Below are 24,488 nucleotides of genomic sequence, written 5' to 3' on the forward strand. Positions count from 1 at the left end.
TCTTCATGTTAAACAGAGCACCTCATTGTCCATTTTTTAAATGCAACCTGGATGATTGGATGAGAGACAGGAAATTCACTCTGGGGATCGCACCTTTGTCTCTGCTTGACAGGGGCAACAGATGCTGGCTTGGGCACAAAACTTGGTTAGGCTTGTAAGGGCCCCAGGGCCAATAGCCAAGTAACTTCCTGTGATACTATGATCCTATTTGTTTACGGGTGGCCCTTTACCTTACTTGTCCCTTGTTTCCCCACATATATACATTTTCATGCCCCCCCACAGTTTTTACATCAGCAATAATTCTTTATTTCATCTTAAGCTTAGACATTGAAGGTATGTTTACTACAGTTTAGACACCATGAAGTGGTTATAACAATATCCCTTACCTTAAAGGGTTGTGAGTATGCCCTTTAACTACATTACACATCATTTCCCCTGGGGATATCTTCATTTCTTACCCCTGTTTATTACATTTTGATATTGTGTTCCTGTTACATGTTTCTCACAGTAAGGACCTTTCCCATTTAATACAGCCTTCCTACCCCACCCATTGTCACCTTTCCTCAGTGTCCATTCCTTCCATTTATTTATTGCTTCTCTTTTTCTATGGTCATTTACATTCCTTCTGTATCTCTGCATTCTGCCTCTGCCATCCATGATGTATGTTTCTATCCATCTTGTTTCATTCCTCACTTGTACACCATCATTTAATTTCTGAGTCACCGGAAACATACAACCCACTGTGATTCATCTTCTTAGAGCTCTCCCTTTTCTGTTATTTCTTCAGCTTCTTTCTCTGCTTTTGTGTCTAAATGTCCTTTGGGAGAGTCTACTCATTTTCTGTCCCTTTGATATATGTTCCTTCACTTGTTTCCTCTCTTCTGTCCTGTATAAGTATCTCTTCTCATCTCCTTGAAGTTGCTTTTGTGATTTTATTTTCTGCACATATCTGTTACTGGTATGCCACCTCTCAATACTTCTATTGTCTTCCTGTAGGAGCTTCAGTATGTAATGCACTCCCACAGTCTTTTCATCTTTTCTCTTACATTTAAGGTTGTTCCTGTCCATATCTCACAGGTGATTGACATTTTTACTGCCAATGTTGTTTAGCTGTCTGTGATAATTTTGTTTAAACCTTTGAACATCCTCCATATTGTGCAGCATGACCCATTCCCCTTCTGCCTGTATTTCCAGAATTGCTGAATATTTCAGCCATGGTCTTGTTCTATTCATTCTTCACTTTTTTTTATAACTCCAGCATAGCTTTTCTTCTCCTACTGAAGGTTTTTGAATAACCTTCAACCAGCTTTAATGGCATCCCTTTAACTTTAACTCTTTTTCTTACCTTATTATTTCATTTTTTTACAGCAAAGGAATGGAAGCATGCCAAAACATGCCAGGTTCGGCTCTCTGCTGCTTCTGCTGATTGCCGACATGTAACCTTATGTGTACTCTTTAGCAGTGTCACTTGATATTCTGATATCACAAATCTCTCCTATAACAACTGCATTATACATAGTTCCAGTTTAATGATACCTACTTTCTCTTTTATTCCGATTTTCTTGATGTTGTTCATTTCTGAATGGAATCTGGGATCATCCATCTTTTCTTCCTGCCTTTAGATAAATTCTGTTATATCCTGTATTCTGTTTCTGCAGCTTATCTGTAATTCTTGCTTTTTCATTGTATCCTTCAACTCCTGTTTGTTGTTGCATTACTGGGAATGTCAATGAGCGCACATCCTACCCTGCGATGATTATCCTGATTATCTTAAATAAATAAATTTATATAACTAAATTGGATGTAATAACATCTGGGTCTACTTCACATTGTCGAAGGCTGGCAATATCGAAGCTGATATTGTCGACACCAGATTAGCGAAAGCGAAAAACATTGAACGTTTAAATGGAAATCTCTGTAAGGGAGGATTTCCATTTAGTTCAATGTAGTGCGGTCTCTGAGTTGGTATATTTAAGTAGGGGGGGTTTGGTGGTGCAAATGTAAGTTTTTATTTATTTTTGTTTTTAGGCATTTTTTTTTTATCTTTCAATGTTTCAGAATTCGATGATATGGTGTCGACCATATCAGATTCGATATTCTGAAACTTTGATAAGATAATATAGACGCTAAAATCTTGATATAGACATACTTACATTACTAGTATTCTGTAGAAACTGGGTTCACCTTTATATTCAACAGATCCTTTCTGTATTCTTTGGAAAATGGGTAAATACAATCATACTATTCAAACTATTAACAATGAGTGCCATATATTTACTTGCTTTATTATTTTGTTTCATGCATTATTGTACATTTCTGTTTGTATGACTGTTTCATATATTGTTGCAAGTCTGGAGCTTTCCTCCCTGGGTCTCCACTGAAAAAGGGGTTCTTTGTCCAGTTGGACTTTCTTGGTAAACAAAGGCAAATAAACAGAATAATAAATCTTTTCAGTAAAATGCATAATTGCTCCTCTCTATTTGCAGCTTTGAAAACTGCCATCTTTTCCTCATTTTGTTCTTAGTGACTTTTCTTTCCAGCTTTTTTCTCACTGAATGTACTATTTTTATCTAAGGTACTACAGACCCTGCTCAGAACTTTGGGATTAAGAAGCCATCTTGGCTAGTCTTTCTAGCAACATTTTCCCAAAAAAGTTAATTTTATTTACATTGTTTATGTTACATTTTAATCATAGTCTCAAAATATGAATAAAATCACTTATTTGTGACCTTAATGGTGTGTCCATGTATATTGTCCGGCTATGGTACTTCAGGGCATACACTTCAGGGGAGATATCAGCCCCTGCCAAGTTTTATTTCTATAGTTTTGGATATTCATATGTTTCACTGTCTCCAAGATTCATAAACGCCTTTATTGTTCTCCAGTCAGCTGTAATGACAGAATTCTGTCTCATTCAGCTGGGGGATAGTCCTCCCTACTTTCACATTTTTCTGAAGTCACATCATAGGCTTCCACATTGTCTTGCAATCCCATCTTCTCAGATGTACAAGTGGGTTTGGGTTACTTCTTGGGATGGATGATGTATTCCCCCATGGTGGCCATGTACTTAAGCAGACTGAGTAGAATTTACTTTTTCCTTTAAACTAATTAAGTCTTGATCAGTATCATTGTAATATCTTTTATGAGGCCTCAACACATTTTTCCCATTTGAATGTCAGTTAAGATAGTGGCAGTATACAAACAGTCAAAACAAAGCAATTGTAATATACACATACTTAGAGGCTTATTTACTTACAACCATTTTCCCACACATGATAATTTTTTTCACAGGTATGAATCCTCTAACTGGCATGAGGGTTTATGTCAGACATTCATCAGCAATTTTTTCTCCTGTGATGAGAATGCCTTCCCATAGAAGCACAAGGTTACAACATGGTGCTTCAAACAACTTCTTCATACACAAGGCCCAGACAAAACAACAGCTCAAAAAACCTTAGGCCTCAGTTATCACAGTTAGAAGCCCCTAGCAGCAGCAGTGCAATTGAGAGTGTAGGACCTACTAAAACAGAGGACAGGATTCCTATACAGGTTGCAGAAAACAAGGACTATTTTCATGATATGTATTCTGCATCAGTGTGAGATATGCTGCTATTTACAATAAAACAGTCTCAGGAAGCATCTTCATTTAGGTCAGAACATTTTTCACCATCCTTTCTACAATGAAGAACCAGCAAGATTCCTTTGTTTTTGAAAGTACTCCTTCTACCGTATTCAGTTACATTTCTTCATCCAGGGTATCTTTGCTGAGAGACTTCTGGCTCGCCTCATAGGAAACTAGAATTTAACTAACATGCAGTTCAAGGCAAGCTGCTATTAATTAGTTATCTAGGAGACATGTCTCAATCTGAGCTTGCCTTACTGCAGGGAGTCCTCTGCATTTCCCTTCAGTAACTCATCACACTAGAACCATCACCCCAGCAGTTGTGTTTGCAGCTGATAATATCAATGGGTGCTGCGTGGGTGTGGTTGTCATGTCTATATTTATGTTGTATCTATCTATCTATCTATCTATCTATCTATCTATCTATCTATCTATCTATCTACCTATCTATCATCTATGTGTGAATGTGTGTGTGTGTGTGTGTGTGTGTGTGTGTGTGTGTGTGTGTGTGTGTGTGTGTGTGTGTGTGTGTGTGTGTGTGTGTGTGTGTGTGTGTGTGTGTGTGTGTGTGTGTGTGTGTATTCATAGGTAAATGTTAGGCAGTAGATCTACAAACGTCTGCACAACTAGCCAATGACCAGTCACCAAAGGTTAGAATTTTTATTTAGTTATTTTTATTATACTATTACTTATACTAGTGGGGAAATCTGGCCAGGGAATGAGGGAACTTTCCCTATTCTTCATTGTTTTAAGTGGGACCCATTTTGGAGAAGCATTTCCTGTTTCCATTCCAGGTGCAGAGGTAAAGATAAACACAAAGGCAGATGGAGAAAGAAGAAGATAATGTAGTGGTAAATGAAATGAAGGAGAAAACAAATATTGGGACCGGAAGATGTGTGCAGGATTCTAAGGAAATTTTCAAAGGAACCAGTTTGATGGAGATGAGTCAGCAAAGGATGGATGTATAATTACAACCCTCCAGGTGGGAGGGTGGCAGAAGGATTTACTTATAGAAATAGTGATGCAGAGTGAGACAGAAAATGAAGGAGATGTTTCCTAGGGGGCATTGTGGAAAAAATGACAATCCTGATGAATAATTGTGAGATGGAAAAGAAAACATATGCAGGGAAATTAAAAGAAGGCAGAAATGGAGTGGCAAAAAGAAGGGGGAGAAGAAAATGAAAAAAGAAGTATGTGGTAAGGATTCAAAGTAAAGAAGACAAAGAAATGGATAGATATGAAGTGTGGGACAATTTAAAAGTGTATTTGGGTGTAAAAGCACATGAAGTAAAAACATTTATTTTTATTAGCAAAGAGACATTTTTTGACATTTTATTTGAAAAAAAAAGACTGTTACCATGGAATCGTTATGTGATAAAAGCATTTAGCAGGGAAACAAAAATAAGTTTTATCCATAAGTTCAAACAGAGGTAGAAAGAAAGACTTTAAAAGGACATCTGAAAGCTTCATGCAAAGAAGTACTGGACATTGCAAATGCTTATCACAAAAAGGAGTTTGTGGGCTTGTGGTGGGGCTGTGGTATTGTCTTAACTATTGAAAGAGAAAACATTATACATATACCAATCATGACAAATGCAGAGGGGAGTACTGGGGAGAACCCAAAATGTTTTTTTCTCATCTTTGGGAAGGAAATTGGTTAGACTTAGGAAGCCTATTAAGAAAGCTTCCCTTGTAATTAGCCATGAACATATAAAACCATGAATCTACGGAAAAGGAAAAATGAACATTTTAGAGTCCTTTCTGCAAATGCGAATAGTACTAAGAATATAGTAAGAAGATTAAGAATTTTGGAGTGGTGTAATACATATATTGTAGATTCAATTATAATAGAAGCCATGAAATTTTTAATAAATGAAGAAAGATTACAAACAATGGAACTATGGGGAGGAAAGACAATTTGGAATTTGGGAAATTAGAGATGTTCTGGAATCATAGCTCTCAACTTCTAAGCATAAAAAATTTGGACAAAGCTAGAAAAATGTGGTGTAAAGCCCCAACATAGGGATACATTTTAAATATTGCTCTTATAAACTTAGAAAGTTGCTAGAATAAAAGGTATTGTGTCACCATGCATTTTCTGAATGATATGAAGTCTAAAACTCAAATGCCTGCCATTATTTAGTGAATTCAATCCTAAGTTCTCCACTAAAATCAAATATGAGTCAAAAATCTGGACATTCTGAAAAAATCTGTATAGTTGAGAGGTATGTCTGTAGAAATATATTTAGAAAATTTAGATGTAACTTTAACAAAAATGGGAAGTTTAACCATTGTAGAAAGAACAAATATATAAACGTATAACATTGTATACTTAAAGTAATTGTAAAGAAAGATAAAGTTTATTACATCATATTTTAGACTATGTAGTAATAAACATCTATATTATAATAACAGGAGATTTTAATTGTAATTTAAGAGGCAAACTGAAAAAGAAAGGAAATGATATAAGAAAAATCTTAGAAGTTATAAGATGTGGTCAGTCAAAACTTTGGGACAAAAATTCATGGATTTACAAAAGGGCTATGTATGGAACTGAAATAGATTATTTTATAGTATCAGAAAATTTAGTTATAGGAGAAAGAGAGCTAGTTGAAAAGGATTTTCTGATCATCTTGCAATATGGCAAGAGTTAAAGAAAATCAAGGACTATATAAAAATAGACAAAGGAATAAAAAGGATAAACAAGAAAGCATGGCAAGAAAAAGGAAAGAAATTAATAGTACAGTTAAGGAAAGATCATATTATTATGAGAACATTTTATATGGTGGATGATATTTAAGGAAAAATATAATTATTTTACAGTGGCAATATTATATGAGAAAAGTAGAAAAAATATGAGGACGCAGTGGAAAATTTAGAACATAATGAAAGAAAGTACTTTGAAAAAGAAAAAAGTCAAAAGTAACTTTATTGTCATTCAGGCAATACACAAAGTGCACAGCTGAATGAAACTGCATTTCTCCAAGCTCATGTACAAACAGAAAGCACAGGAACACAGAAACAAAATACACATATACAACATACTGTACACACATATACAACAAAAGTGACTGAGACAACCAAAGGCACATAAGGCATAAAAAGGCACCAAAGCTTCATCAACCATGTGCAATTCCATGGACTAGAGCAGTCCCCTCCATCTGCACCACCATCACCTTCTTCAACACTGACAACATCCTAAGTCAGTCTATTCTCTCCGATACCAAAGACCCAAATGTGATTCACAAACAACAACTGGTAGACAAGTTTGGCTTTTGCTGCTTGCATTCTGCACAACTGCTGCTGCCTGAAGACCTGAATGGCCACAACCAGTTCAGTGATCTTCCACGATCTTCCACAGTCTTCACTATCCATGCAAACACCGTTCCTGATACCAGTTCTATCACTGACATTATCAGCCACATCTCAAATCCAAACCAGATCTCATTGACTCAACTGACTCAACAAATTAAAAAATCCAGTTATTTTTAAAAATCTAAACCTGGCAGCCAAAAGTCCAGTTTCTGATTCCTGCACCCTGCACTTCAGATTAACCCTCCACTGCAGGCCTAAACTTCCATAATCAGTTCAACAATCTTAAACAAAACAAATTCAACAAGGACACAACAGACTTTATGTCTGCAGACAACTGCACACTCAACCAGGTCAAAAAGACTACACATCAACAATCTACAAAAATCCAGCAGAAAAAAACATAACGTGCATCTGGAGCCAGAGAGGCCGCTGCCACATAAGGTGTCACCACCTTACCAGGGCATCAGCTTCCCAAAGCGCCACCTTCCCTAATTATAAATTAATTATATGAAAGAAAAAAGAAAAATGCAATAATTGTTATATAAGCAAAGATATATTTTACAAGGAAAAAGAGAATTATTTAGTTACTTAAGCAGATTAGTGAAGGAAGATGGTGGTACAATGAGAGAAATGCAAAATATAAAAGCAGAAATAGAATGAACCCAGAAAAAGATTATGAATAGTGTAGTGCAATGTGTACAAAACATGTTTAAAAAAAACATGAAAAGTAAAAAATAACAGAAAATGAGAATAAGGAGTTGTAAAATGTGATTTCTTTAAAGGAGCTATGTGGATATTGTATTAGGACAAGTAAATATAGATTTGTCTGTAGGCCTAGCTGGAATAGGATATGAAATGTATAAAAATGTAAGAGATTGGCAAAAAATACTTTTTAAAGATTTTAAAAGAACGGTTAAATGAAGGTTTTATGTATAAAGGATTATGTAGTGGAATACTTAAATTATATAGAAGAAGGAAGATAGAAGATAATTAAAAACTGGAGAACAATAATATCAAATAATAATGATTATGAGATATTTCTGAAAATAATACAAACAAGATTTGAAACTAAAATGGAAAATATTATCGAAGATAGCATATATACTATAAAGGGAAGGGTTGTCAAGAATTAATGTTAGTTAGAAAAAATTGTGGATGATATTATGAACAGAAAAGAATAAGCAAAAATCATAACAGGAGACCTTAATAAGGCACTTGACACAATTGGACTTAAAATCTTAAGGTCTTAAGGGTAAGAATGAAAGAATATAATATAAGTGAGAAAGTTAAGAAATTGTTTATGTCAGCATATAATAATAATAATAATACTTATAATAATAATAATAATAATAATATTAAAGCAAAAATACTTGTAAATGACTGGTTAAGCCAAGAGGGACATATTAAGAGTGGTGTAGGACAGGGATGTCCAATGAGCTGTGTACTCCTTACATTAGTTATGAATGTGATAGTATGTGAAATAAAATACAAAATGAAGCAGGTGGGGTATATAACACCTGAAGGTTTAAGAATTACAGTTCTGTTAACCTATGCAGATGTCAATATAGCAATTGCAAAAAAACAAAATGTGGATAAAAGTAGTAATAATTTATACAAATGAGCGTCTACAGATGGCTTATTTGATAAATTCAATACTGGTGGGAAAATAACATTCTTAGCAAGTATTTTTATACTGCTAATCACATTTGAAAATGGATTTATTGCAGATATTTTTTCATATATATGGGGTTCTAGATTAAATTCAATAAAAAGAGGATTTTTTTTTTTTATAAACCTAAACGTTCAGCTGGCCAACTATTGTACTCCTATACTATTGCCAAGAAGTGGAACTCTGTTGGTATAACTCTCAGACTGAGTGCAAAGATTTCAACTTTTAAAACTTCATTACACAACTCCTTCTTCCATTTGGATCTATAACTGCTCCACATCCCCTTCCCTTAAGTTCTGACCCCTTCCTATTCCTTAGCCATCCATTCCTGTTAACTCTACTCCTACCTCCTATTTACTGTTTAGACTCATTTACAAACATGGTCATGATAACTACCTAAAATAACATCTTTTATATAGGATCATAGGATCATAGGAAGTTACTAGGTTATTGGCCATGAAGACCTTACAAGCCTAGCCAAGAATTTAGCCCATATTCTGACGTCAGCACCTGATGCCCCTATCCAGCATGGAAACAGGTGGAATCCCAGGAGAGTATTTTCTGTTCCCCATCCAGTTATCCAGGTTGTGCTTAAAAAGGGTTAATGAGGTACTCTGCTTGACATGGAGATGGAGTCTATTCCACAGAAGGGGGAATCTCTGGGACATAAATCTGTCCCCCCCCAACAAGTCCTATTGATGTCACAGACCAGGTCGAGGTCACATGTGTGAGTAACTTGAGTGGAGCTTGACTTGTGGATATGCAGCAGTCCCATCATGGTGGGGGTCAGAGATTGCTTTGTATGACAGACAGAGTTCACATCTGAGGAGTCTGTATGAGACTGAGTAAAGGGACAGGGCCTTTAGCCTATCTGTGTAAGATAGATGTTTGAGACTATGTTTCTGGCTCCAGTCATTTTTGGGTGAGACCCTCTTGGTGGATGTCCACATCTCTAGGGGAATTGATGATGGCGCTCAGCTTGCAGTCATCTGAAAACTTGGTCAGCAATAGCCCACTGGTTTTGGCCTGCACCTTCGAAATGTATAGCCATACAAAAGAGTTCCTAACACTGATCCTTGGGGTTCACTGCTCATTATGGGTCTACTGCTTGAGGTGGCTTCCCTTTGACTAGGTGGGTCCTATCAGTTAGCCAGTTTGCTACCCATCTGGTAACATACAGATTGATGTCTAGTTGAGAGAGTGTATCTATTATACCTGAGTGGGGAGTAGTATAGAAGGCTTTGACCAGGTCAAGGTAGGTGGTGTGCACCGTCCTCCCCTCATCCATGGCTTTGCTGACTGTCTCAAAGAAGTTGAGTAAATTTAACAGGCATGACCTCTCCAAATGAAACCAAACTTTTTGGGATTGAGTGTTTGGAGGATGCCAATGTCCTTGTTAATGAAGTCCGTGATAATCCACTCCATGGCCTGGCAGATCAGGTTAGTTAGGCTGATGGGTCTATAATTTCCTGGATCAGTGAATACTCCACTTTTTCTGCAAAGGGATGGCAGTGGCTGTCCACCACTCTTCTGGGATGAAACTGGTACTCAGGCTTTGAATGAATAGGTGCCTAATGGTGCTGCAAGTTCCTGCCTGAGTTCATGTAGGATGCAACCTGGGATGTTATTAGGTCCCATGGAGGCTGTATTTTTTGCTTTTGAGAGGCCAGTGATGACTTGCTACCTTGAGATGGGTGGGGCAGGTGATGGGGATGTCCTGATTTACTGATGGGTCAGAGTGCTAAAGTTTTCACTGAACCTGTTTGTCAGCAGGTTGACTATATCTATGGCATTTGTGCATGTGATGTCCTTGACCACCACTTCTGAGCAGATCTAAGTCTATTCAACAGTGTTTGATTTTTATATGTACATTTGTGTTTTTTTTTAATTGTATCTGTATGGAAACTGTGATGCTCACCTACTTGTGCATTTTATTTGAATTGTTCAAGTTTATAAAATGTACTTGGAGCTTTTCTCCCCGGGTCTCCAAGGAAAATGGGCTCTTATGGCCCAATGGACTATCCCAGTAATCAAATGATAATAAATAAGTACTGCCAAATCATGTGTACTGCACATATTGTGCTTACTACATCATGCCTTGTAAATTATAACTGCTTAATAACTTTTATATAACGAATATTGCTTATCTGTTTGTAATTGTTTCGTGTAACATAATGGAGCTTTTCTCCCTGGGTCTCTGCTGAAAAAGGGCTTTCTGCTCAGACAGACAAACCGGGTCAACAAATGTAAAATAAATAAATAAATAAATAAATAAATAAATAATAAATAAATAAATAAACAACTGACTAACTAACTAAATAAATAAAGAAGAAAGAGGTTTAACGTTAATTAATCCAGTGAAATATACTACTTCATTACATTTGTATGAAGTGTTAAAGTGGATAAGTAAAAAAGATGAGAGATTAGTAGTAAAACTGTATAAATATAAGTACAATATATTTGGGGGTATGGCAAAAAAGAGTAAAAGAGAAAAAGAGTGTATAAATGAAGAAATAAAGTGTTACCAAGAAAAATATATTCTTGTGGAAAATAAAAACTGATGATATAGAAAAAGATAGAAAATTATTATATAAGAATGTAATGATAAAACATTGCTATGTAAAACCATTGGGAAGATCTGTCAGATGGAAAAATTAACGCTATAAAAATAAGAAGTGAATGGTATAGTCAGAAAGTAGAATGTCAAGATTCTTTGTGGAGACTGGTAATAGATAAATTACCAGTAATAGGAAATATGCCATATAAAAAGAAAAGTGATATAATATGTTTACCTTGTCAAGAAGAAGAAGAAACTGTAGAATGTGTTTTTGAAGTCTAAAAGTGTAAAAACATTATGGGGAATACTATGTAAAGAACTTTTTTTCAAAGATATAAAAGACATGGCTAAAATAAATGTGAACATGATTAAATATGGATATTATAAGAATAGAAGTAAAGAATATGTTAAAAGAAGACAGAACAAGTTATTTATGGTATATGGATTATACATAAAGAAACAATAAATGGGGAGTGGCCAAGATATCAGAGTGAGTGCAACAGTTTTTTGTTGCTCTGTCTATAAGTTTTTATTTCTGACAGGATTTATTTGGAATTTTTTGAAGTACATTGGGGAAAACTACCTATAAATATTCTCTTTATCACTGTGGATTACTTGAGGAAGAAAAAGTAACAATTTTCAGTGATTTTTCTCACAAAATTCCTGTCAGAATATTAGCAGCTGTATACAGACACTTGAAATATGAGTCATTAAAAGTCATCAGCTCAAGACAGCTCTATGAAAAAAGAACTGCAGACCATAATTACAAGTATACAAGACCTTTCTACTAAAATGGACAATCTAGAAAACAACATGGAAAATATGAAAAAAGAGAGTAAAAAGCAAATTCAAGATTTAAAGGAAATTATTTCAAAGCACTCAGATCAAATAACCAACATAGAAGAATCTCTAAATGACATATATGGAAGACAGATAGAGAATGACAGTCAAATAAATTTGCTATTGAAGCAAAACAACTTAGTAATTGAAAAAGTGGAAGATCTGGAATCAAGGTCAAGGAGGAACAACATTAGAATTTATGGAGTTCCTGAAAAGACAGAGGGGAAATAATATGATTCTTTTCCTGAATAATTGGTTACCTAAAGTACTAAACCTTCCGGAGTCACTTTCTTACATAATTGAAAGGGCTCATAGGTCTTTATCAAATCCTTCTGTATCAAAAAATCCAACTTCAGTAAGATCCATCATAGTTAAGTTTTTGTCAACACAGATCTGGTGTTAAAAACTGCCTGGATGAAGACCCCATTCAAGAAAATGGAAGAGTTATTAGATTTGATAATGATTATACATCTGTGACAATAGCAAAGAGAAAAAAAAAGAAACCCGAAATAAAAGCCCAAATACTCTTCCCTGCTAGATTAAAAGTCACACTTCCAGATGGTCAGAGAATCTTTAATAATACTGAAGAAGCAACAGAATTTGTCAAAAAACATAACTTACTGGACAAAATTGAAGATATGGAACTTTCTACTGCAAGTCTAAAGAGGCAAGTTACTAATGGCAAAATAACAGCAAATGATAAATCCACAAAAAAAGCTTAAAGGGAAGTAAAGCATAAGTTTCTAATTTCCAGCGGTTATTCTTCTTTGTGAATAGGACAAATAGTGCAAAATATGAGGTAAGATTTTAAAATAAATATTTACAACTATATATAACTAACTCTTCTTCCTCCTTTTATAGTAATTACTCTTATTATTATATAGGTAATTACTTTATGCCATTTCTTCTTCCTTTGCTATGAGGTTTTTATCCCCTATATAGAGTATAACATAAATAAAAACAAATGGTTTATAAGCACATAAGATCTTGTCATAATCTTACAAGATTGTGATTCAATGTTTTATTTAAATTAGTGGTGTGCTGAGTGCAGTTAGAATAATATTAAGCTTCAAATTAGAAATAGTTTATGTGTCTTTGTTCTGTAACCTTAATGCATTAAATAGAGCTGTAGCAGCTTTAAATGTTGGAATGGGGACTGCAGACACCTACACAGTCTGTCAGGAAGCTTTATGGGCTTTAGATTGATTAAATGGAGAGCATTGTGTGTTTTCTTCTATTTTCTTTGTATTTATTACATTAACTATGAGAGATGTTTTGGGGAGAGAGAGTACTTTCTAGAGAAGGGCGGTGTGTGATTTTAAAGGAAAAAACTAATAGCTGCATAATGTTGCCCTGTTTAACCTGTTTTTCTATTTTACATGCTTTTTTGTAATGCACGAGTGCACGAAAGCTAGGAAAGCCAAAAATAACTGAAAACTGCTATACTTACCTCGTGCATGCAGTTCATATTTGAATACAAAGCTTCAAGAGAACCAAATCATGAGCTATTCATTGCTCCATAGTTTTGAGACTGGCACTCTTTGTAAGAACTTCTAGTGATGACATAATTGTTCTCTGAGCTCCAGTCGCACATAAGAAACAACTGCAACAGATGATAAAGTCGTAGCAAGGAAGTTTTGCTGCTGAGACATTTAAAATGCTCTTCAAAGTAGTTCTTTGACTGTACGTTTATAATTTCCTAACAAAATGAATGCTTATTATTTGTTCTTGATGCCGGAGACTAGAATTTACAACATATATACTGGAAACTGTTGTAGTTGCAGTTTAATTCAGTATTCAAGGCACAACTATCACTCATTGCTTCTTAGCATTGTTTGGAATTGTTTGTTTTCTAAACTTATTAATAGTGTGATATACATGTTTAGTCATAAGGTGAACACTGATTAATTATATGTAGAAATAAAATAACTTGCAAATGAAGAGTAAAATTGTGCATGAAGAGAAAATTAACATTTCTCTATACATAACACAGATACTTTAGCTATAATGCAGCTTCACTAGATATTTAATGTAAGGTAATTGTAACTGACTGAAGAGAAGGTTGGAAAACATTGAAATAGTGCATTCCTTTATAATTTACAGATAGTTTTTCTAAAAAAAAGGACAGGTGTAATATTGTCACATGTTAATAAGCTGAGGTAAACACAGCTGTCTGACACATAAACATCTAAAGGTTTTAACTAAAAGGAATTGTAAAGAGAACATTACCGATATTTTTCCATAAGTTACTTATGGGGAATCATACTTGAAAGTCCCTTCATGCATGTGTTTTATATCTCATCCCCAAGAATCCTAGTTTAAACATATCTCTTTTCATGTGAGCGCTGCTATATTAGGAATGTTATTTGGATAATAGGAAATTGCTTATTATTTTCATGGATAATTCACATCCAGGCATCCATAAAATATAGAAGGATACAGTAAAGTAAGTTGATTGCATAGTTTACATAGTACTAATAATTGATTTTAAGCAAGTACAGAATATAATAGTAAGTGTTAAATGAACAAAACAAAAGCTGTTTAAGGAATAACACACATCTAATTACTTTGCAAGCAGCAAATACATGTACTATCTGATCATTATACTAAGGATGTCATCATATAATTAATAACTAACATAAGCAATGTTGATCTGTGCTTTTGCTAATAGCAGTGACATTGATAACAGTGAGGACTTGAATGAATATACTTCTGAAATATCAATGTTAGAAAGTTGTATAAATGACTTATTAATGGAACAAAAGGGGATGAATGAGACGGAGAAGGGTGTTTAAATAAAGTAAGTTTATCTCATTAAATAAACTTAAAACACACATAATAGTTTAATAGCATAAATTTCAAAATATTGGTCATATTTTGCTTAGATCATATACATGTAGCCCATAAACAAAATGTATAGAAGGAATAGTTGAGAGGGGAATGGGTGAAAGAAGAAGAATGGAGAAGGTTTTCATGCTTTAAATATATAAATATATATTTAATATGTGGTGTCATTTCAAATCATATACTTAAACTGGATGTACACTCTTTATTCACAGATTAATCTATACTAGGAAAATAATATATTTTTCATCTTAATGAAAGATTCTGATCTCTTATATTGCTTTTGAAGTTAAGCTTACATATGTTGGTTTATGAGAACATAATCCTACTACTTTAACATAGAGATGTTTGTCAAACATGAATATTTATTGCATGACAAATTTTTATTTGTAGTTTGTAAAATACTTAATATTTCATCATATAGCTTGAGATGTTTTGTGCTTTAATAGCTAAACATAATGCTACATAATATTGAATAAGTCTAACTGTATACCTAATTATAAGAGGACAGAAGCAGCAATGTTAAGGTTGATTGGTTGCAGGACTGTTAGTGGTGGTGGCTAAGATGATGTTTTCATCTTAGCCAGGAAATTAGGTTTCCATGTTTAGTTTTGTATATAGTTATATCTGTTATGTTTTTTTTATTCATTTTTATCTACTTGCTCATAACTAAATTTAGTAGATATATCTGTATCATTCTAAATGTTCTCTTATAAATGTATGTCTTTAAATGTCAATGGCCTTAATAACCCTATCAAAAGAGGGAGTATAGCTAGATATTTGAAACTGAATAAAGTAGATATAGGTTTTTTACAGGAAACGCATATTGTTGGCAGGGATACAGATAAATTATCTTTTAATGGATATATGGTCCTTGTAGAATCCCACTACCAAACCAAGAGAAGAGGCACGATGATATTATGGAGAAAAAGATTACCAATGCCTAAAGTCATCGATACTTACTCAGACAAGAATGGCATGTTATGCCTGGCAGTTCTGGAGATAAACAAAAGATATGTAACTCTTGTAAATTCTTACTGGATACCTGGTTTTGGAGCAGTTGCAGCAAAAAATTATCTAGAGTTAATAATTTCCAAATCCAAAGGAGAAATAATATACGCAGGAGATTTCAATTGCCTTCTCACTGAAAAAGATACTACTAAAAATGATAAATTTAGAATTCCCCCTGCAGCTAAAAAGTTAAAGAATTTTATCAATATATTATGTCTTAGGGATATATATGATTTAAAAGAAATACACTTGTTAGAGTACACCCATTATTCATATAGGTATGGTACACAAACAATAATTGATAAAGTACTAGTTACTAACAATATATTTTCTAAGGCCCAAGAAGTGCTAATTAGTTCATGCCCATTATCAGATCATAATGCCTTATTTTTTAAGGTTAATATCATGCCTAAAGACTTAATAATGTGGCAAAGATTACCTGTCTACATTACTACACTTAATGGTTTTAAAGAATGGCTTCTTGGTGAAATAAAATTATTTTTAGACATCAATAATAATAACAAAACTTTAAAAGTTATACTTTGGGATTCACTAAAATCTTATTTATATGGTAAGATCAAAAAATGGTAACTAAACAAAAGAAAGCAATGGGAAAATAAATTAATACAAATACAATTAAAAATAGATGGGATAAGGAAAAGTTTAAACACCAAGGACATAAAAACTAATTCTGAACTTAAAACATGAAATACTAGATATGCAGAAACTGTAAATCATAAAGTGGCAATAAATCTAAAAAACTTCAAAATTCAATCTTATTCAGTGAACCCCAAAAATGTACATAGGTTGGCAGTTAAAGCAAAACATTTAGCTAGACTTAGTCATATAAAAGAAATTACTGATACTACAGGAGTTAAAACAAGACATGTAATGGAACACAAAGAAATTCTGGAGGTCTTCAGATTATATTATGAGAAGTTAAATAATACAAATAGTGACTCTGCAAACAATATGCTTAAGTGTAATTTTGTGAATGAAAATATCAACAAAAGAGTAACAAAGGAACAAAATGTTAATTTGCTCAAACCAGTAACATTAAAAGAAATTAAAGAATGCATTTGAAATCTTAAAAACAATAAGGCACCTGGATTAGATGGGATTATAGGAGAAATATATAAGTTGTTTCCAGAGGACACCTTAAAGACTTTAGAGGCAGCCTTTGAAGAATTTAGGAAAAATAAAAATATATTTCCTTCATGGAAGTATGCTATAATATCTCCCATTCTAAAGCAAGATAAAGACCCTAAATTAGTATAATCATATCGACCTATATCTCTGCTAAATGTAGATTATAAAATGTTTACCTATATACTTACTAAAAGATTGAATCAATTCATCCCCAGAATAATAGCAGATGATCAAACAGGTTTTATTTTGAATAGGAAAGTTCAGGACAATGTCATCAGACTTTTAACCCTAATAGACGTTGTGAATAAAAAGAAAAAAGAACTATCAATTATTAGTTTAGATATAGAGAAGGCATTTGATTCTTTATCTTGGACATACCTAATCTTGGAAGCATTCAATTTCTCCACAGATTTCATAGAACTAATAAATAGCTTATATAAAAATTATTTGTCGTATATTAAAATTGGGGCTTTTTTATCTAATAAAATTCAAATACTAAAAGGAACTAAGCAAGGTTGTCCTCTGCCACCTTTGTTATTTGCATTGTCAGTAGAACCATTTGCAAATTACATAAGAAATAATAACAACATAAATAGCTTTATTGTTAATTCAAATTATGCTTCTAAAATAGAATTATTTGCTGACGATATAATATTAACCATAGGAAATCTAGATTCCTCAATAACACATATCACAGCAGCTATAGGACATTTTGAAAAATTCTCAGGTTTAAACTTTAACAGCAATAAATCTGAAACATTATTAGTAAATATAAAAGTAAGTTCTGAATGGAGAAAACACAGTCATTTTAGGTGGGGAAATGACACTTTTAAGTATCTAGGTGTGTATGTAAAACCTAATTGGAAAAAAATCATACAAGTCAATTATAGAAATTTGTTAGGTATAATCAAAGAGTATACAAACAAATGGAATAAAATGTTCTTTACTTTTGAAGAAAAGTTAACATTAATAAAAATGTGTATTCTCCCAAAAATGTTGTTCCTTATTCAAACCATAATTATTAGCCCTCCAAAAAAAATAATAAAACAGCTCAATTCACTTCTAATTAAGTTTTTATGGTTCCCACAAAAACGAGAATAAAGTATGATTGGCACAATAGAGATTGGGAAAAAGGTGGAATTGCATTCCCAAACTTAGAACTCTATGCTGAATCAATTATAATTCATATCATAAGCAAGTGGCTAAGTAACAAATATACTTCAAGCTGGAAAAATCTACACATGAATATTCTACTATCCAAAGCTGATGAAGCAATAAACAATGACATTTTTACTGAAAATAACAACATTTTTTTAGTGGTGAAGGACTCAGTATATAAAGAAAATAAATATGAGAAGCTACCACATTCTATTAGCTATATACTAAACAATTTTAGGAAAATTATAAACAGAAACTGCATAACAAGACATTTTTCAATATTAATGTTCGCAATAGCACTTGCGAAGAATTGTCTAGACTTTTTTAATATGAATAAAATAATGGAAATGAAAGGCAATGGACTAAATTACTGGCACCAGTTCCTAAGTACAAATAATATTTATGACACTACAAGCCTTTTAGCAAGGTATAACACAAATCAAGATAATTGGTTAAATATTCAAATTTTCAGGGAACATCTAATAAAGGAATTTAAAATGAGCCAAGTGACTAATAATTTATTACAGCCTAAAATAATCTTTCTTTTATGTGAATTAAATTCTTCAAAATTTAACATGGGGTTCTCTTTATCTAAGATTTACAAGACATTAAGAGCTGACTTAAAACAACCTGAAGACTCTTTATGGAGTTATATAGAAAGTATGAACAGATTTAATTTTTCCGAAAATGATAAATTATTAACACTCAGGTCAATCAATCATACAACATCATCTCCATATTGGAAAATATTTACATGGACATTTTTACCCAGGAGTTTCTTTACCCCACAGAAAATTGCGATAATATCAAATAAAACTAGTCACAATTGTTGGAGATATGATGAGAGTCTCTGTGCTGATTGAGTACACATGTTCCTTGAATGCAGAGTGATTGTCCCATTTTGGCAGAAATTTAGAGACTTTATGAAGGCATTGTGGACTGACAAGTGTATAATAACAGATGCACTTTTATTGTTTAATGCTCCAATACCAGATTGTATACCAAAGCCACAAGTACATCTTCTCTGGTCTCTTTTGGCAATTGCAAGAAAAATTATCACTTCAAACTGGAAAACCAAAATAATTGTATCTTTTGCTGAATTCACATTATTGGCCAAAACAGTATGTAATAGAGAACCTTTAACTCTTGCATCTAGAACAACAAGAATGACACACAGAAAGTTATCCTTGATGAAACTAAAAAAGTTATTAGATAAAATGTAATGATTTCAAGCAGAATAGACTAATGTTATGAGCATTATGTCTTTTGCATATAGTTTTTTTATATTTAGTGTTATGTTTATGTATAATTATTTGCTTGGTATAAGAAGTTCATGATTTATGAAAATTAATAAAAAGAAAGTTTTCCAAAAAAACAAAAGAATAAATGAAATGATGTTTAATGGCAAATGGATTTTAGCAACATTAGTAAGTAACCAGATGGTGGTTACAGAGAAAGGAGTGTGGGTCTAATGAGGATGAACCTCCTGACTAGTAACCCTCCTTTTACCTCCCCTTCATCTCCCCTCCCCTAGCCACCCTATCTCACACCATCTGATCATTGTATTCCTTCATCTGCAGGCTCTGGCTCACTTTTTATCCTCCCCTTCCCTCCTCACTCAATCTCTCAGACATGTTATAACATGATTAACTACCTCACTTCATCTCAACTCCAAATACATATCCAACTGACTTACACCCAGCTTCCTCTCACTGGCACGTATACTACTCACTCAGTCTCCTTTCTTACTCCTCTAACTTCCCCTTCCATCCCATTAGCCATTCTAGCTTGTTCCACTTTTATGTGGAGCATCTGCTTTATATCTGCTTGAATTTAGTGCAGTATTTGTATATAAGATTTAAGTATATGTGTTTAGAACAGTATCCGTTTGAGCTTACTACTATCTGTATATACATCCTACCTTTATTCTTAGCTTCTAGATAAATATTGGTATATCTATTCATTACTATGTTTTATATTGTACGTATATCTAATGTTTGCTGCAGTATGTATTATTTGCTATTGTATTTATATTCAATTGTTCATCATGTACTCTGCTGCTCATTTAATTGTTCTGTGGAGCTTTTCTCCCCGGGCCTCCACTGAAAAAGGACCTGGGTCCAGTTGGAATTTCCCGGTAAACAAATGTAAATAAAATAATAAATAAATAAATAAATGAAAATGCAGTATAATTGTAAAGGAAATTATGAATATGTGTAAGCAGATTTATATATTTGTACATACATAAATCTTTTTGATGGGTCCATGGGGTCTGTTTTACATCTACGTGAACTACCACCATCTCAAGCAGGTGGGGTATTGTTTTAATGTCTCATCCAAAGGATGCCACACTCATGAGTTTAGCACTCTCTTTATACTGCACTCCAGTGTCAATAATGGATTTACCTGGTGTGGGAATTGAACCTATCATTTTCTGCTCCAAAGGGGAGTGTGCAGTGGTGGATTTAGGCATCGGAGCAGGGGCGAGTGCCGGCCCCTTTTGAAGGTGTTTGGAACTTCATTAAAACAATAAAAACAGAAATTCACTTCCTATTTTGTTGAAATCGGAAAACATACCACCAAAATGGTACATTTTTCCATTTCAACTAACACTTTTTTCCCCTTTGAAAGTCACATAGGAGATAGAACTGCAATTGCAGGTTGCAGTCAGGTGCAAGGACGGCAGCAAGCATATGCTACGCACACTACGGCCAACCACTGGGTAGCAAAAATAAAATCGTTGGTTCACTTTTCAGCTTGCTTCTTGCTTTGTTTGGATGAGTGGTGATTTGTGCAATGGTGACAATTGTAATTGGCTGCAGGTGTATTTGGTGGGCAGTTTAACTCCTGTTAAATACAGCTGCAGTTGAATCCTTCTCTTGATTTTGGAGCTGTTGAGGTGAGCGAGCCATTACTCCATAAGTGACCACGTGTCAAGTCAGCTTGCTGATTTTTTCCCTCTTCCTTGTTTAGCGAAGTTACTTTGGAGCACAGTAAAGTCTCCAAAAATCCCTACAGGCTGCTGTCCCATGATCTGCAACTCTCCTCTCATGCCCATATCCAGTAGATAAGGTAGAATGGTTCACATTTTAAATATTGCTCTTATCAACTTAGAAGGTTGCTAAAATAACATGATGTGTGCTAAGTGCTAACATGTATTTTCTGAAGAATATAAAGTCTGAAACTCAGACATAAGGCACTATTTAGTAACTTCAGTCCTCAGCTGCAGAAGTGAGCAACAAGCCAAAGATAATATGAAGCAAAGATCTGGACACCCCTTCCCTCTTACTGCAAGGCATCAAAACTGGACAAATCCAAATATAATGGGGGTATAAAAAATAGGGGCAGATTTTAAATATTGCTCTTATAAACTTAGAAAATTGCTAGAAATAACAAGATTTAGTTGTATGTGCATTTTCTGAAAGATATAAAGTCTGAAAATGAACTCTATGCCACTGTTGTTTGACTTCAGAACTCGGTTAGATGCCAGAAAACTGTTTTGCCTCATTGGTAAAAGGTACAGGGCTTGAGTCTGATCTCAGGTTATTGGCAAGGCTTAGCTTGGTATTCACCTATGAAACTATAAGACTAAAGTGGGCCAACTTGTACAGTGGGGCAGATATTTAACGAGAGCATAATTAGAGACAACTACCTCTGGAAATTTTTGTGGTTGACAAATAGAAAATCAGACAACCTATGTAGAAGAGTGAGACGTATGCTAATGTTTTTTGCTCTCTCCACTGATGCATGAATGGACTACCAGATTACATTAAAGCAAGTACTAGGTTAGATATTTTATTTAGACCTGATGAAGTACCTAGCTTGGTACGAAAGCACTCATCTTTTACAATTTTAATCTTTTGGTTTTTAAAATAAGTGAGTGTTACTTATTAAATATCTCTTTGCACCATTGCAGTTTGGTTGGATTTTTGATTATTTTTTATTTTTAAGAACATCCTGGACCCATTATGGGATCAACTGTTTTGGTATATTGGCAGGCTAGAAGGACAGTATTGCCCATTCTTGAAATATCTGTTTCCAAGAGAACATTCTACTCATTTTTTTTATCATGAAATATTTCACCTTGCATAACATCTAGTGAATAAACTACAAGTTGGGGGGGGGGGTCAAACATATGTGATTTTTTGTAATATTTGAGTGGCATTAACAGGACTGCAGCCAAATCAGTGTGTATCTTTTTATTGTTAGCCATGGTAGATGAATTCATGATTGTAATGTGATTGCATTTCTTTTGGTGTACTGATCATGTAGTGATTAATTTTAGATCATTTTTAGAGAAGTGTGTGTTTTTTTTTTGTAATAGGTTCATAGGTTCATAGGTAGGTACTAGGCTATTGGCCCTAGGGCCTATACAAGCCTAGCCAAAAATGTACCCTGGCTTTCGCCACCCAAGAAAATTATTTTCTTGTGCCACTGTCAAGCAGAACCACAGAAGTGATCCCCGGGGTGAATTTCCTATTACCCATCCAATCATCAAGATCATCAATGGTAGAAATTATGTGGTGGGAGGCAGGTCAATTTCACCTCTGCATAAAAGATGGAATAAATCTGGTGCTTCTGGTTATGATTTCTAAGTTTATATTATGGTACAAGTCCAATCCTGTATAGTTCACTATATAACTATTTAGCTGTATTATGTTGTCTATACAGTGCCAACCATTTAAGCTACTAAAACTGTGAAATCAGATTCAAGAAACACTGTCTGGAACTTCCTAGTTTTTGCCATGACTTTCTTCCTTTTGCTGAGCATCCTGTTGATAGGATACCACCAGGCTGGCTTGTATGAATTTGTTCTGTGGTTATTCCTGGTAAGTAGAAGTGTCTCTGTGCCACTAAAATGGTTGAACAGGTCAGTGTTCTTAGAGTTTTTGTGGGGCATCAAAGTTTGCCAGGTTACTACTTGACAGTAGGACGTTTGCCTTAAAATGACTTGTCCTCACCAAAGAGGACATTACATAGGGTGGGTCCAGCACTCTCCCATGCTAGTGATGACTACATCAACTTATGTTCCCACTCCTAGTGGGCATTTGGACTGTTGGGTCTAGGGTGCTTGTGTTGACAATGTTGACAAAGTGCAGCAATCTCTGGGCTTGCAAGCTTGGGACAGTGTATGATTCCCAGTTTATAGTAGGGTAGTCACCCATGAATATGGTATTGGGATGACTGGTGAGGAGATCCAGTAAATTGTGTTATGCATTTCCTAGGTGCTAGAGGTGGACCTATAGCTTCTAAGGATATAGTACATGACTTTCCTATGGTAATTTGGACATAGAGAAGCTGAAGCACATCTTGTTTGATCAGCCCTAAGGCATGCTTTTGATGTAAAGTGACATCTCCAGCTTTACTCCATGCCTGTGCAGTAGCTGGTCTAAATGCTCAAATGGTTGCATCCTCCACAGTGGAAAAAGCTTTTAGCAAGTACAGTTTCTTGTTTAGATTTGTAGAATTGAGCAGTAACATCTTTGCATTGTTTAAAGCGTTGTGTTGGTGGCCTTTGTGTGGTGTTTGTTAATGGACCTCTGTGGGATTGGCTACCTTGATGGGGTACAGGGGCTTGTTGGAGTGAATAATGGTTACTAAATGCCAGTTAAGAGTGTCTGTGGACATCTCAGATTGAATTTCAGTGGGCTGGATACATTGAGGGCAGGGCAGTGTAGATGCACGGGGGTAGCACTACCAGACCTTATGGGACAAACTGAAAAAAAAAACTGTCAACACACTGAGTCCCCCAATCCCTCCTTGATTTGCTTCTGAATAATTGTATGTCTGTTTGCATCCGTCTGTGTCTGCTTTACCCCTTCTTTGTCACTCTATTGCTGTTCTAGCCTCACCATAATGGCATTTTTCATCAAACAACTTGCATTCTTTCTCTAATTTTGTCTAATCTAAGGTTAATGTACCCATATCGCATCTCTTACTTCTCTCGTTTACAGTTCTTTAAAGAACTTCACATTGTGTTCTTTTTATCAGTGTCAGTCACTGCTACTGTCCCATTCTGTGTCTTGAGTCGGTTTCCTCTCATTCAGCTACTGTGCTACTCTTCCATCTTTTTTTCCTTTTACCTATAAGAATACCTTCATTCTCAGTGCCTGTCCTTCTGTTTCTGCATCTTCCAGTGTCTATTTCAATTCTTTCCTCTTTCCTTTTATCATCTTTTTTCTGTAATATTTCAGATTCTTCTATTTCCTTGTTACTCTCCTGCTGTTTCCATATTCCCTGTCTCCTCTACAAGTCAACCCTTTAAAGCAGCTTTAATGTAATTTTACAAACATAATCATATGATCTTGTCTTTTTTATGTTGT

Source organism: Protopterus annectens, chromosome 1.part1 (genome assembly GCF_019279795.1).
Source record: "Protopterus annectens isolate FY-2018-M chromosome 1.part1, PAN1.0, whole genome shotgun sequence".
Lineage (NCBI taxonomy): Eukaryota > Metazoa > Chordata > Ceratodontiformes > Protopteridae > Protopterus > Protopterus annectens.